The following is a 12,526-nucleotide window of genomic DNA, read 5'->3' as shown; positions in this document are numbered from 1 at the left end:
GGCTCCATGTGTACACCGCGGAGCCACCTGTGAACGTGAACACAGACGCCATTGGGGTAATCACCTGTGCCATATGGCTGAGTGAATTACAGCTAGTGCACACTGTGCCCATCCACCAGCACTTAACTAGCAATAATGCAGCAGTGATGACTTATACAATAATGAAGCTGTGCAGTCTAGGCATGTTAACAGCGGCCCAGTTCTCCCACAGAGACCCTACTGTGTGAATAGTGTCGAACAAGCTAGGTTTTGCAAACAGCTAATCTACTGTACATGTAGCTTAGCGGGCACTGGTACTGGTGGATACAGAGAGACATATTTGACAGTGGAAGCATTGAAGCAATGAATCTTTTTATTCAATCGACCATTGAAAGCTGTAGGATAAATCAAAGTTTGTTGGCTTAAACAAAAAAGACTCGATGGACCCTCTAACCTCCCTTTCCCCTTCATCCTCTCTTGGAGAATTGAACCTCCAATCCCGCCTGTGCTGCTACCTTTGCAAGCGCAACTATTGTTGTTGTTGTTATTTTTCCTGCTAAGTCAAACAGCTAGTCAAAGTGTCATGCTTGCGTCTTTCTCCTGTAATCGGCACATAAAGTGTCGCCGTCAAAGAGATGTCAGGGAGGTATTTGGTGGCTATGCAACTCGTTGGCCCAGAGGCGATGCCAATGGATTTTTGTTATGTTGCCGCATGTCAGAAAAAAACTGAAAAAACGATTCAAAACAGAAAAAGAAACTGGAAACCGGACTGTGGCTCTAACATTTTGGGTATGTAGTTGTAGCAGTTGTCAGCTTATGGCCTATGCAAAGGATCTGTATGTTGAGTGTTACCTGGTTTTGATGCATGCTATTAATCGGCAGCTTGAGTTGAGTTGCTCACAGTCTGCAGTGCACCCTCTGCTGCAGTACAGATCTCCTCTCCTCTTCCTCCTTTGTATATGAAAGTCCTCCATCATATATCATTCATCACACTGCACCTGCTATTACTGATGTATTTCTTTTTCAATCTCACCCGTGTTCCCCTTTTTCCTGTCAGGCTTCCTACTGTGTTTACCTTCTAAAGCACCCAATAACCATGGGTAAGCCCTAAACAACAATAGTGGAAGAAAGGCGCGGCGCCAACTGGGGCATCCATGAACAGAAACAAGCTCTCCCTTTCATTCTCGACCACTACCGGGAGAGTACAGCTAGACATATGGGAGGGAAGCAGGAGAGAGAGGTGGGAGCAGACGGCGAGGAAGCAATTGAAACTAAAGAGCTTGTTAAGAGCCTAAGCATGGCGAGGGAAGACAAAAAAGGCCCCCTGCTATACAGGCCGGATTTGGTGAGCGCGGATCTACTGTATGTTGATGTCTTCCCAGACAGCGGGGAGGCCGTGTGTGAAGAATGAGGCGAGGTCAGCAATACTTGAACCGGGGAGTCACATTGAGCAACAGCATTAACAATAACCCAGCTTGAAGGATAAGCGCTGATGACTGGTGTCTGTATAGGGAAGAAGAGAGAGAAGTACTCTAGAGATGATGCAAGTACAAGTGTATGGGGAGCTCCGTGTGCCAGAATAGAGCATTATTGCAAATTGAGCCATGGACATGGCAAGGGGAGCTGTCTGGATAGATGAAAACGGGAATGTCTATGCATTCTAAGTATTCATACTCCACAAAGTGGTGCGCCGCTACTGTATATGTATGTTTGTCTGTATGTATATTACGCAACCAGGTGAGGGGAGTTGGAAGTGCGCCTGGGAGTATTTGCATGTGTTCAGAAAAACATGCCCATGTATTGAAGCGCACAATGTAGAGCATTGTGGCGAGGAATGCAGGAGATAATGGAGAAAGCCCGGGCCGTGCTTGGGTGCTGGAAGGTAAGAGGAATCGAGCGGGGAGAGAACATCCAATTCAATTTCGAAGCGGCGTCGGCTCAGAGTACAAACACAAAAGCTTCATTACAGGCAGATCCCTGTTGAAGGCTGGAGCTAATTCACCGTCTTCAAGCACGAGGAGAGAGAAGGGGAGGAGAGGGGAGGGGAGGCGGGGACAGAGGGAGTGACAAGGAGATTGGCGAGGAAAAGAAGTGAGGTGACATCAGGAGGGGGGAAAAAGGAAGGGACGACCCAGGAGAAGAGTCTGCTCTGAAGGGGAGGGAGGGAAGAGTTCAATACCAATGGTGCCACTAAGAGCATACTAATGCACTATTAGAATGGAGCAAAGGACAGGAGATTAATGACTTCCATTATGGCATCCACACACATGTTCGAACCATGTAAATAAACTGAAAATAAACATGGCCCAGGCAAAGGCTTCTTATTACGTTCATAAATCCGGTTACACATTAAGTGATCAACCTTATACATAAATGATAGGCTCCCCGGTGCATGGGCGGGGCTAAAAATAGGCTTGTTTGTTGATACACACAGAATGAGATTGTGAAATGCGGCCTCCACATCTCCTACCTAATAGTGACATCCATCCACTTATGTAAACTGTGTGGTTTGTGTTGTGTGAGGACATACGGTGGGCATACACCAAAAGTGAAACACTTTAATCCAGATGAATATTGCCATAACAAATATCACCTTTTACACGAAGCACGTTTGTGGTTGTTGATGTTCAGATTTTGGTGTCAGACTGTGTCAGAGATGTTGATTCACCTCAGCTGTATTAGTTTAAGATGTGCGAAACACATGAGGACATGCAGTGGGCACGCACACCTAATAAATCTAACAAACTTAACGAACCCAATAAACTGGCAAGTGACTGTAGTTCAATTAAAATTGTAATTGTCTCGATGTAAAGCAGACCCATTTCCTTTGTGTAAGGGATCCTCATTTTCTCAATCAACAATGCTAAATATCCACCAAGTGTCTTATTGATGAATCCATTGATCTACTCACAAAAGACTGTTGTCAGCTGGCAACTAAAGGACTTCAGTAATCGTGCTATTAGCTTCATGAATCGACATTTACCCATAGCGGGAAAAAATGTTTGTCCGTGCGAGAACTAACGAGAGCAGCATTTTGCTAATGGCTGAAGGTCAGTGGATGCAGACCCCCTCCACTCTTCCCATTCTCTCCCTGCATGACACAAGCTGTGAAGCCCTGAAGCATAACCACACTGCAAGGTGTCTGCCATTCACACACACACACACACACACACACACACACACACACACACACACTCACACACACGAGGTGCAGGCAGGACACTGAGGTTTGTGGTCCCAGGTGAAATACCTCTCTGTTGGGTGTGAATCAAGCTGTGGCTGGGGGGACAGTATGCCAAAGGAGACAGAAGAAAGAAAGAAGGAAGACAGGGAGATAGAGAGAGAGAGAGAGAGAGAGAGAGAGAGAGAATAGTGTCAGAGCAGATTATAAATGCATGGCTTTGCTCTAGCTGGCGTAACAATGAGTGTCCTCATTCGTTGCTTGTCACCTCTGGGAACTCATGGGACAGAGTGGAGGAGGGAGAGGATTGAAGCCCAAAGAGAGGGAGTACCGGCAGTTCACAGCACAGAGCAACAAAGGAGAGGAGACAAGAAGCAGAGGAGAATTACAGGTGAAATGTGATTCACAGTAGAGTGGGATTACCGTGAAACTTGAGGGGGGCATCAAAATTCAGCTTGGTGTAACGACGGCTGAGAACTAATGACCTCTATAGCTCAACTGATCACACACACACGCAGGTTAATTGAGAACAATGGCATCCAGAGTGTTGTCTGGCGTTCAGCCAGTGTTCTCCATAATGAACTATATGAAGTATGGTGGAGCGTATGGCCAGACCTAAAATGGATCAGTGGAAGCCAAGCCATCGGGACATGACACTCAGCCCATGAAAAGCACCATTAAGGAACACGGCCTTCGCAAATCACCACTTGCACTCTGACAATGACTTGGCTAAACACTTTGCACTCAGACAGAATACGATCTGCATGGCAGCAGAGCAAACGCTGCCTTCTGCAATAGCTTGTATCAATCAGCACATCACAGAGAAAAACCAACGCTGGGAAGAAATAGGGGTGACAGGTGACAACAATTATCTTGGAGCCTCTCCTCGACGACCTTGACAAAAAAAAAAGGGGGGGAGGGGGGTGTCATCTGTGGCGTGATGAAAACGCTTCCCTTCAGTGAGCAAAATGGAGGAAAAAGGAGGGAAGAAGGGACAGATAGATTGCCGATGAGTTATATGAGTGCATCCATGCAGCTTTGCATGCGGAGGAAACTGTGCGTTGCTGAAACCCTCGTCCTAGAAGGGCGAGCACATGACACACATACGAACACGTCACTGTAGGTGCGTTTGAGGAGTCGCAGCGACCTGGTAAAACTGTGACATTAAGTTATGGGAATAAGGATACATATTCGTCCTCTGCTGCTCTGTGTCACCGACCCGCCCATGACTACCGCTGACCATGTGACATTAGTTGACATCTGCAGAACAGTTAGTCAAAGTCGTACCACCTCTGATTTAACTAATCCCATTTGTTCATCAATTAAGATGAACCGAACCCCTAATCCAATTCCAGGCTTCTATATTTCACAAGTTAATATTCAAAGGCATATGAGAGCATCATCAATAAATCAGCAATGCTTCTTCAGCAAAACCTTTTGAAGATACTTCCATCAATAGTGTAAAACTCTTCATATTTTAGAGCATTTTAACAAGTTTATGGAAAAACAGGGGGGGGGGGAGCAGATGCATGCTACACAGCTGTCGTCCACTCCAAATTTCCAAATATGAATTGTTAAAACTGGCAGAACACATGTTGTCATGCAATCTATTACTAATCTATCACTAAATATCGTAAAAACACTTGACAAAGCTCTCTCTTGTATTTGTAATCCAATACAAATATAAACCAACGACAAATAATCCAATCTCTGTGTCTGCAGCAACAATCAGTTGACTGATGGATTAGTTGATCAACCCAAAAATAATCTAAAAAGAAAATACTTATAGTTGAAAAATGCCAAACATTTGCTGGTTGGAGGCTCGTAAATGTGACCTGCTCTGTTGATAATAACGACAAGGGCCAGCAGAGTAATCAGTGATGACAAAAAGAGTTGCAGCCCTATTGCAGTTTCTTCTGTCTTTATATTATTTTCACTAATTATCATGTCACAATAACACTTTGACCAATCACATCACCACTGTCTGCGCCCACGTCGTCTACAATAAAACCTCAGCCACAAACCACTTCGTCATAAATATGTTTTCGTCTTGAGGCCTTTTCACTTCCCCTGAAGCATCAGCATTACAGGCTGTGCATCACGACCAGCAAAGTAACAACTACAATCTCAGCAAACCACTAATATCATAATAAATGTTACAATCTCTACATCACAAACTAACTGATCTACATTAAACCTCCCACAATTCAACTTAATTTAGCGATCCTACATCCAAGAGGCATAACAACAATCGGGATTAGCAGATACTCTTTGACTGAGTCAAAGGAGCGCAGAGCAGATTGTGTTGAGTGTAAAGAGGCTCTCAAATCCTACGCTGAGCATCATATTCCTCTGGGATTTATGAAATTAAGTAATAGAGACAGATAGAGAGAAAGGGAGAGAGAGAGTGGGAGTTGTGTGTGTGTCTGCCTGAATGCAGTCAGTACATCAATAGTCTGGTGTGTATCAAGTGTGGATTAAGTGTGGGAGATGTTTATCCACAAGAAAGACAAGGTAAGGAGAGTTGAAAATTGCACACACAGTATGGAGAGCTACACGATGAATACACACCCCAGGTTGGTGAACTGACCAAAAACATCAGATCAGATCCATTACCACTCAAAAAGGCAATAATACACCATCAAACTCACATGTATGTTTATTTTCTGCAACTAAATAAATAAATATAATAACATAATCACCATCATCCAGCACAAACTCAACCTTCTCTGGGTTTGAACCCTAATGATACTGATATTTAGTAGGAGCCTTATGATGTGCAGGCAATAGCGGCTCCCCCCAAACATTTCATTAGTTCAATAAGTGCAGTACATTGTCAGTTAGACATTTCCTGTCAATCTAATCCCGCCAGTCAAAGCACATCAGAGAAATAAGCAAATGAGGGAAGCCGTGAAAATGGGAATCTCACTTGTTCCATTGCCTCTAATGAGCTGAGGTGTCTTGCATAGCCAATCAAGCCTGTCTCCAGTAATGGAGTCCAATGACACCTGTAGGACACAGGCATTACAATGAGCCAGTGGCGGTTAAGCTTAAAAGGAGTGGACAACCAACTCGACATGGATCAATGTCTGTTCCATTAGCAGGGAAATGACAAATACCATAGTTGAATAGAAACTGGATGTACAGACTGTCATGCAGTTTGGGTTTATATGTCATTTTGTAACAGATGGGAGTTAGTTGGAAACCTTATTTCAAGAAAAAATATCTTATTGAGCGTAAATGGCAAAGATAGAACGTCTAAAATACAGTTAATTTCTTTTTTGGGGTTTTCATGAGTGTTCATTATAATGGGAGTTCATGATGACTGCTAACAAGCTCACAAACGTATGAAGATACTGTAGAGGCAGATGTATGTATAGTTTGATACATACAATAAATGCACATCAAAAGCACATGAATAACTGAATAATGTTTTGCAGTGACAACAGCAAGACCTAACAACAAATATTATAGAAAAGTTGATCCTCTCTACAAAATGAAGTCTCTCTCAACAAATTAGAAATGTTCTGCCAATAAAGGGCTCTTCCTCCGAGACACGCCCGCATAACTAAAATTATTTGCAACTGGGTGGATGTTTGTATTGTAAGTGCTTAGAAGCACCCTAAAAGACATGCATACATTATGTGACCCCAGTGGCAATCAAACCCAGTTCACATGGGCATGAACATGAGTTTTCTGCAACTCAGAAATATCGCCTGGCTCTGCTGCGGCCTACTGGAAGAAAATAATTCATATTGATTTAGCAACAACAAACCAGAGTTTCTGCCAATAAAATTTTTGTTTTGGGATAGCGATGTCATGTAGCTGGGATGACCCAAAGCCTTCTTGGGAAGTAGAACCAAAGACAGGTTACCAACTGTGGGAGAAACCCAGAGGTATTCTGAGCCAACACGTTTCCCTTCCCTCTACAGTGTAGTAAAGACTGCCTAAGGAGGCTATGCTTATTTAGGTGAGGTGAGTAAGAGTTCTGCCTTCCAGAGGTTTGTGCTTGTACTCCTCCTACTCAAACTCATTGTTTCTTTTCATTCTTGCTCTGGCACACACGATTACTCTGTGTGGATGTATACTTTTTTTTTCCAACCCAGATTCTCCGAGAAACCCCTTAACCTCGGACAGAATGAGAGTACAGAGAACTGACAAAGAAATCACAGATTAAGACGTGCTCCCGAAAACACGAAATCACGACCTAAATTACAGAAACTGCACTCGAAAAGCCGGCGTGTCTTCTCATGAGCAATGATTTAGGCATATAGATTTGCAGTTTTAAATCACGCAATAATATTCTTGCTTTGTAATTCATGATGACTCATTATGCAAAGCAATGATATAATCTGAAGAGAAATAATCTTTGGCATACTTTAAAATTATCAGCATGCAATCTGAATTTCATTATGTCTTAAGAATGTCATTAAAACTATTTACAGACAGCATGACTATTCTGCATATTAACTCCAATGCTGTGCATATAATATCAATTTTGTAGTATTTAGCAAATTTCACAAACTATGCTGGTAAATATATCTAGGTTACTGAGAGATGTTTAAACAAACACTGTCTTCAGTAATATCCTATGCTATTTGAAAGGGAAAGTTTGCATAGTTGAGTTATATCAGAAGGACAGAGCTAATATAAATGATGATAAAATACCACTGTGATCATCTTATCACGTGAAACTAATTGAGTATCTTAACTCAATGGAAAAACCCACTTTAAAAATCTCCAAAGTTGATACCTAGGACAAGCTAAGAAGTTAAGAAGAATAGGAAGATGATTATTATTTCATGACACAAAGCAATAGGGTATTTCTCTCTGATATACCAATCTACTTACAAACACTTTATGCATTTTTTAATACTTGACAGAGGGCAGACAAAGCGGAGCAGGAATGATTTTCACAATGCAATTGCCCCTGAAGACTTCTGCTTTGATCAGGGCGACTTCGACCACTTCACATAAAACGTCCCTCCATGGAAATCTCAAGCTCCCACAGCAGATGGGTGCACCGCGTCAGAACCAATATGAAATCGACACAAAATCCTGCTTCCCTTTTGATGGCAAACCTTGAGACACGACTTGAGATACAGGGTTTGTGTTTTTGCATTTCAATGCCACACAGGTAAAACACATTTACCACTGTGTAAACGGTAAATGGTCTGTATTTGTATAGCGCCTTTATAGTCACTTCGACTATTCAAAGTGCTTTTACATCACATCCTCATTCACCCATCATTCATGCAGGAGGAATCTAAGTTGGAGGTGACTATTCTTTCACACACACTCACGCACTGAAGCCATGCTTCAGGAGCAAGTTGGGGTTCAGTGTCTTGCCCAAGGAAACTTCGACATGGTGACATAGAAGAGCCGGGGATCGAACGGCTGATCTTCCAGTTGATGGACGACACACTCTGCTGCCCTTGTGCAACACCTCAGTAGATACTAACTACTTGCACTGGCAGTTTACTGAAAACAGTTTTTTGTGTTCACATGCTTGTTCACATGGTTATAAATCACTGACATGAAATTGACTATAGAACAGCCACTTTGAGTTTATGCTTACTGTGGTATGCACTGTATAATGACGCCACTGCACACTATAGCATAGTTGATGTGAAATAAAAGTCTATACTTAGAAGATAAAGGAATGGAGGTCAGTGAACAAGTGAAGGACTGAAGGAGAATAAAAAGGGAGGAGAGGCGCCTGGGGCACCAAGAGGAGCTAAGGAGGGGCAAAGGAGATGTAGATGATTAACGATCCCAGTTCCAACTGGATGAAAAAATATGGGCGCTGTCTGGTTTGCATTGCCGAGGAGACCCAGAGGCAGAGATAAACATTGCTGATATTGACCCCCGAGGCAAGGGTCAGAGCTGACAGCAATGCCACGATCCTTAAGGGCTCCCTTCGTCAGCCATCATCACCATCATCTTCTCTCCCTTACTGCAGAGTAACTCACGGCAGATGACCTTTCAAGAATAGCAGTCGGTCTCACCTAGCTAACCTCCATCTGTCTTTGATGGATCTGTGTAAATCAGCTTTCATTAAAACAAACACAGCACAACCACTATCCCTTTTGAAATGATATGATCAAGGATGATATGAGGGGAGACATCACATTTCGGCAGCATAATTGCCGTTTGACTTCTTAGTCTTAGCATGTTTTGTTAGAAGCGCTGAGAATTAATCACTAGTGAAGGAGGGAAACAATTTCGTGGAAGCTGCAGTTTCTTCAGGAATGGGTGTGAGGGAGTTGCTCAATCGATTGATCACTGCCTTTGAAGCTGATGGACTCAATTAATTATTAAACAGGATCTTTTAACAACGTAAAGTGTCTGGACTGGAGGCCACAAAGCTCGGATATAAAGCTATGTATAGCCAGTCTGCCCTTAAGAATAATGCATTCTAAATTTAACAATACACATTTTTTGAGAGCACAGTGAAGCAACTTTGGACATCGGGGTCAATGCTTGTACCTGCTAATGTTTCATTAACCTTTGACATTTGGGTGGGCCAGTTATACAGCAGAGACATTAGCCAAGGGCAACGCTGATCTTAAATATAGCGTGGGGACAGTATGTATGTGTCTGTGACGGAGTGTGTGCATGTTGCATCTTTTCTTCTTCACAGTATACATTGGTACATGCTTGTTGCCATATTGCATATGGTATTTTCAGAGTGAATTTATGTATTTTCCACCCGTGCAAGATCTGATGAGGAGAGATGCACAAAATCTTTCTAACCATAGCCTTGTATACAGGACTGTTTCTGTATCTTAGGAGGGGTGAGTGGGCAATAATCATAAGTGCAGCATTAATCCTACAGCCTGAAGTCAATAACAGTTGGCATGGTGTGTCCCTTGCTTCCCCAACTGGATTACGCACACATGCATTCTGACGTCCATGACTAACAATAGCACAGTATTCACTAATCCTTTTCTCCATTGCTCTGTCTGACTTCTTTCACTCTCTGCTGCTTCCCCTCTCTTCAGCAATCTCTCAGTTCCTCATATCTATTCCATTTTCTGGTTATATCTAAGAGGCACGGATAGAGGCCATTCCAGAAAATGGACATCAGACAAAGCGAAGGGAGCCTAAGTAAAGAAGCGATGTAATTGCCCAACAACAAAAGGGGTTTGTGTTTGGTTTAATGGTGCGGGGGCTTCTAAGGAACATAATTATGGCATTTTCACCACGTTTTCAGCACTTAATTGTGACAGACTGGCACAATACCTGACTGCACAAAAGAACTGTGGAGGAGGCTGTGGTTTTCTGTTACAACTGGGTGTAGCAGACATCTATGCTATGGCTTAATTAAAAAATAAGTGTTTTTGTTACTGCTGATATTTTTATCACCATAATTCAATTACAAATATACATGCTACACTTATTTATTTGACCTAAAACATCAACTACTTTAAATAAAAGGGTAGTTCTCCAATGGATCAGAAGTTCTCAGAATACTCTTCTACACATTCTGGGTACCTAAAACACAAATATTGTTGGAAATTGAGCACTACAGGTGCTATGATGAAATCTTCGTCCCCATCAACAAACACACACCCCTGCGTGGCTTCTTCTGTCAATCTGATGTACAAGGCCCAACCAAAGATAAGTTTGTAGATACTGATCTACTGAGTTTCCATTCCATCTCTTGTCCATCCAGGGGTCACCTTTACCTGAACACAAACACTTGCTCCAGACCTCACCGTTATCCCTAAATCTCACTTTAACCCCTTGATTATTTCTCTACCGTGCAATACCCCTTCGAAGAAGCCAATCAATAAGACAATGCTAATGCTAACACTAGAGGATTTGCTCTACAGCAAACCCTGTCCTGCTAAATCCACTTCAATAACAACGAAGTGAAGGCACTCTAAGTAGGGATTGTCGGGGGACCTTTAAGAAAGGGCAGATGACCCTTCTGTCTCAAATGGTGGTTCTACCTTCCAGCTGTTGACAATGTCCCAGTATGCAATTTCTCACCACACGAGACCACAGTACAAAAGAGAAAGAGTATGGCAGATATCAGATATCACTCCTTCCATCAATAGCAAATCAGAATCTGTTGGAATATGCTGAACGCTGTGTGTGTGACTTTGAAAGCAACAGAAATACAGGCTGCAATCAGCATGTGGCATGCAGACTGTTCGCCATGGGAAACCCAGTACAACCACTATGGAGAAAGACTGACCTTGACAAGGTCCACACACAACAGAAGAGCTTCACCGAAATCAATTTCATATAAATACAACAGAGCCGCTCATTCAGTCTCAAAAGCAACAGAATGGATTAGTAAGTCGCTACAAAAAGGTTTTAGCACATAAATTTGTGATGTGATGACAGAACCATTACTGTACTGTGATGTATAAGTTCACTGTGATTTAAAATTACATATCTAGTCTAGAAGATTTTGGCCACATCACCAACCCCTAGTCCGCAGAAGATTACTAATCCACAATTCTGATAATTTATCTGATCTTAATATGAGGATTTTAAAAATTAAATCTAAAAAAATGCTCTAAATGATCATTAGTTGTAGCCCTACTTGCAACAACAATCTGTAAGTTGTATGATCAGCACTGAAGATTAATGTATGGTCAGCGCAGAAATTGTCAAACTCATACTTTGGCTTCATTTTCCCTCCCTCTCAGCCAAAAACAAAACCTTCACAACAGTGAGTCCCAGTTAATTGAACATAGTATAGCGAGCAGGTTGAAAGAAAAGATTAGATATAATGACAGAAGAGTCTGTCTGCACAATTATAGCTTTAATTAAAGCCAAGGAGGATGCCAGAGGCAGCAAGGCTGCTGGCCAATAAATGTAAAGGTTATCTTCCTGGTGGACAAACAGGAGGAACAAAATAATCACTCGTTTGGACAAAACTGACTAGCACGTGGCTGCTCTGGCCAGTATGTGTGTGTCCATGATGAACCTCATATTAAAAACACCTCAGTGATGCCGCTGGTGAAGTAAAGACGGTGAAAAGTTGTTGGGGGTGGTGGGTCCTAAGAGTGTTCTTTGTCTTTAGCACAGACAGGTCTTTAAGGTAATTCAACTTTAAATCTGATACATCAAAGGCCACCTCAGCATTGTAAACTATTAATTCACTTCTTCTTAAAACACTGACCTTGGGGTACAAAGTAAACCTACTGTCAGACATTTGTAGCAGCAGACTGTAATTCAAAGTGACTGAAAAATGAAAAAAATAATAATTTGCTCTGCTTTGCTCCCCAAAGCATTGAAACAAAACAAGGTTACAAACCACTCAAAGTTGTCGTCAAATTCCTTCTGACATTTTTTGCAACACACTCTAATGTACTGCTATCATTTCAGGCACTCAATACTCTAAAA

Source organism: Pempheris klunzingeri, chromosome 23, assembly GCF_042242105.1.
Source record: "Pempheris klunzingeri isolate RE-2024b chromosome 23, fPemKlu1.hap1, whole genome shotgun sequence".
Lineage (NCBI taxonomy): Eukaryota > Metazoa > Chordata > Actinopteri > Acropomatiformes > Pempheridae > Pempheris > Pempheris klunzingeri.
Note: the sequence above shows the minus strand (reverse complement) of the source record.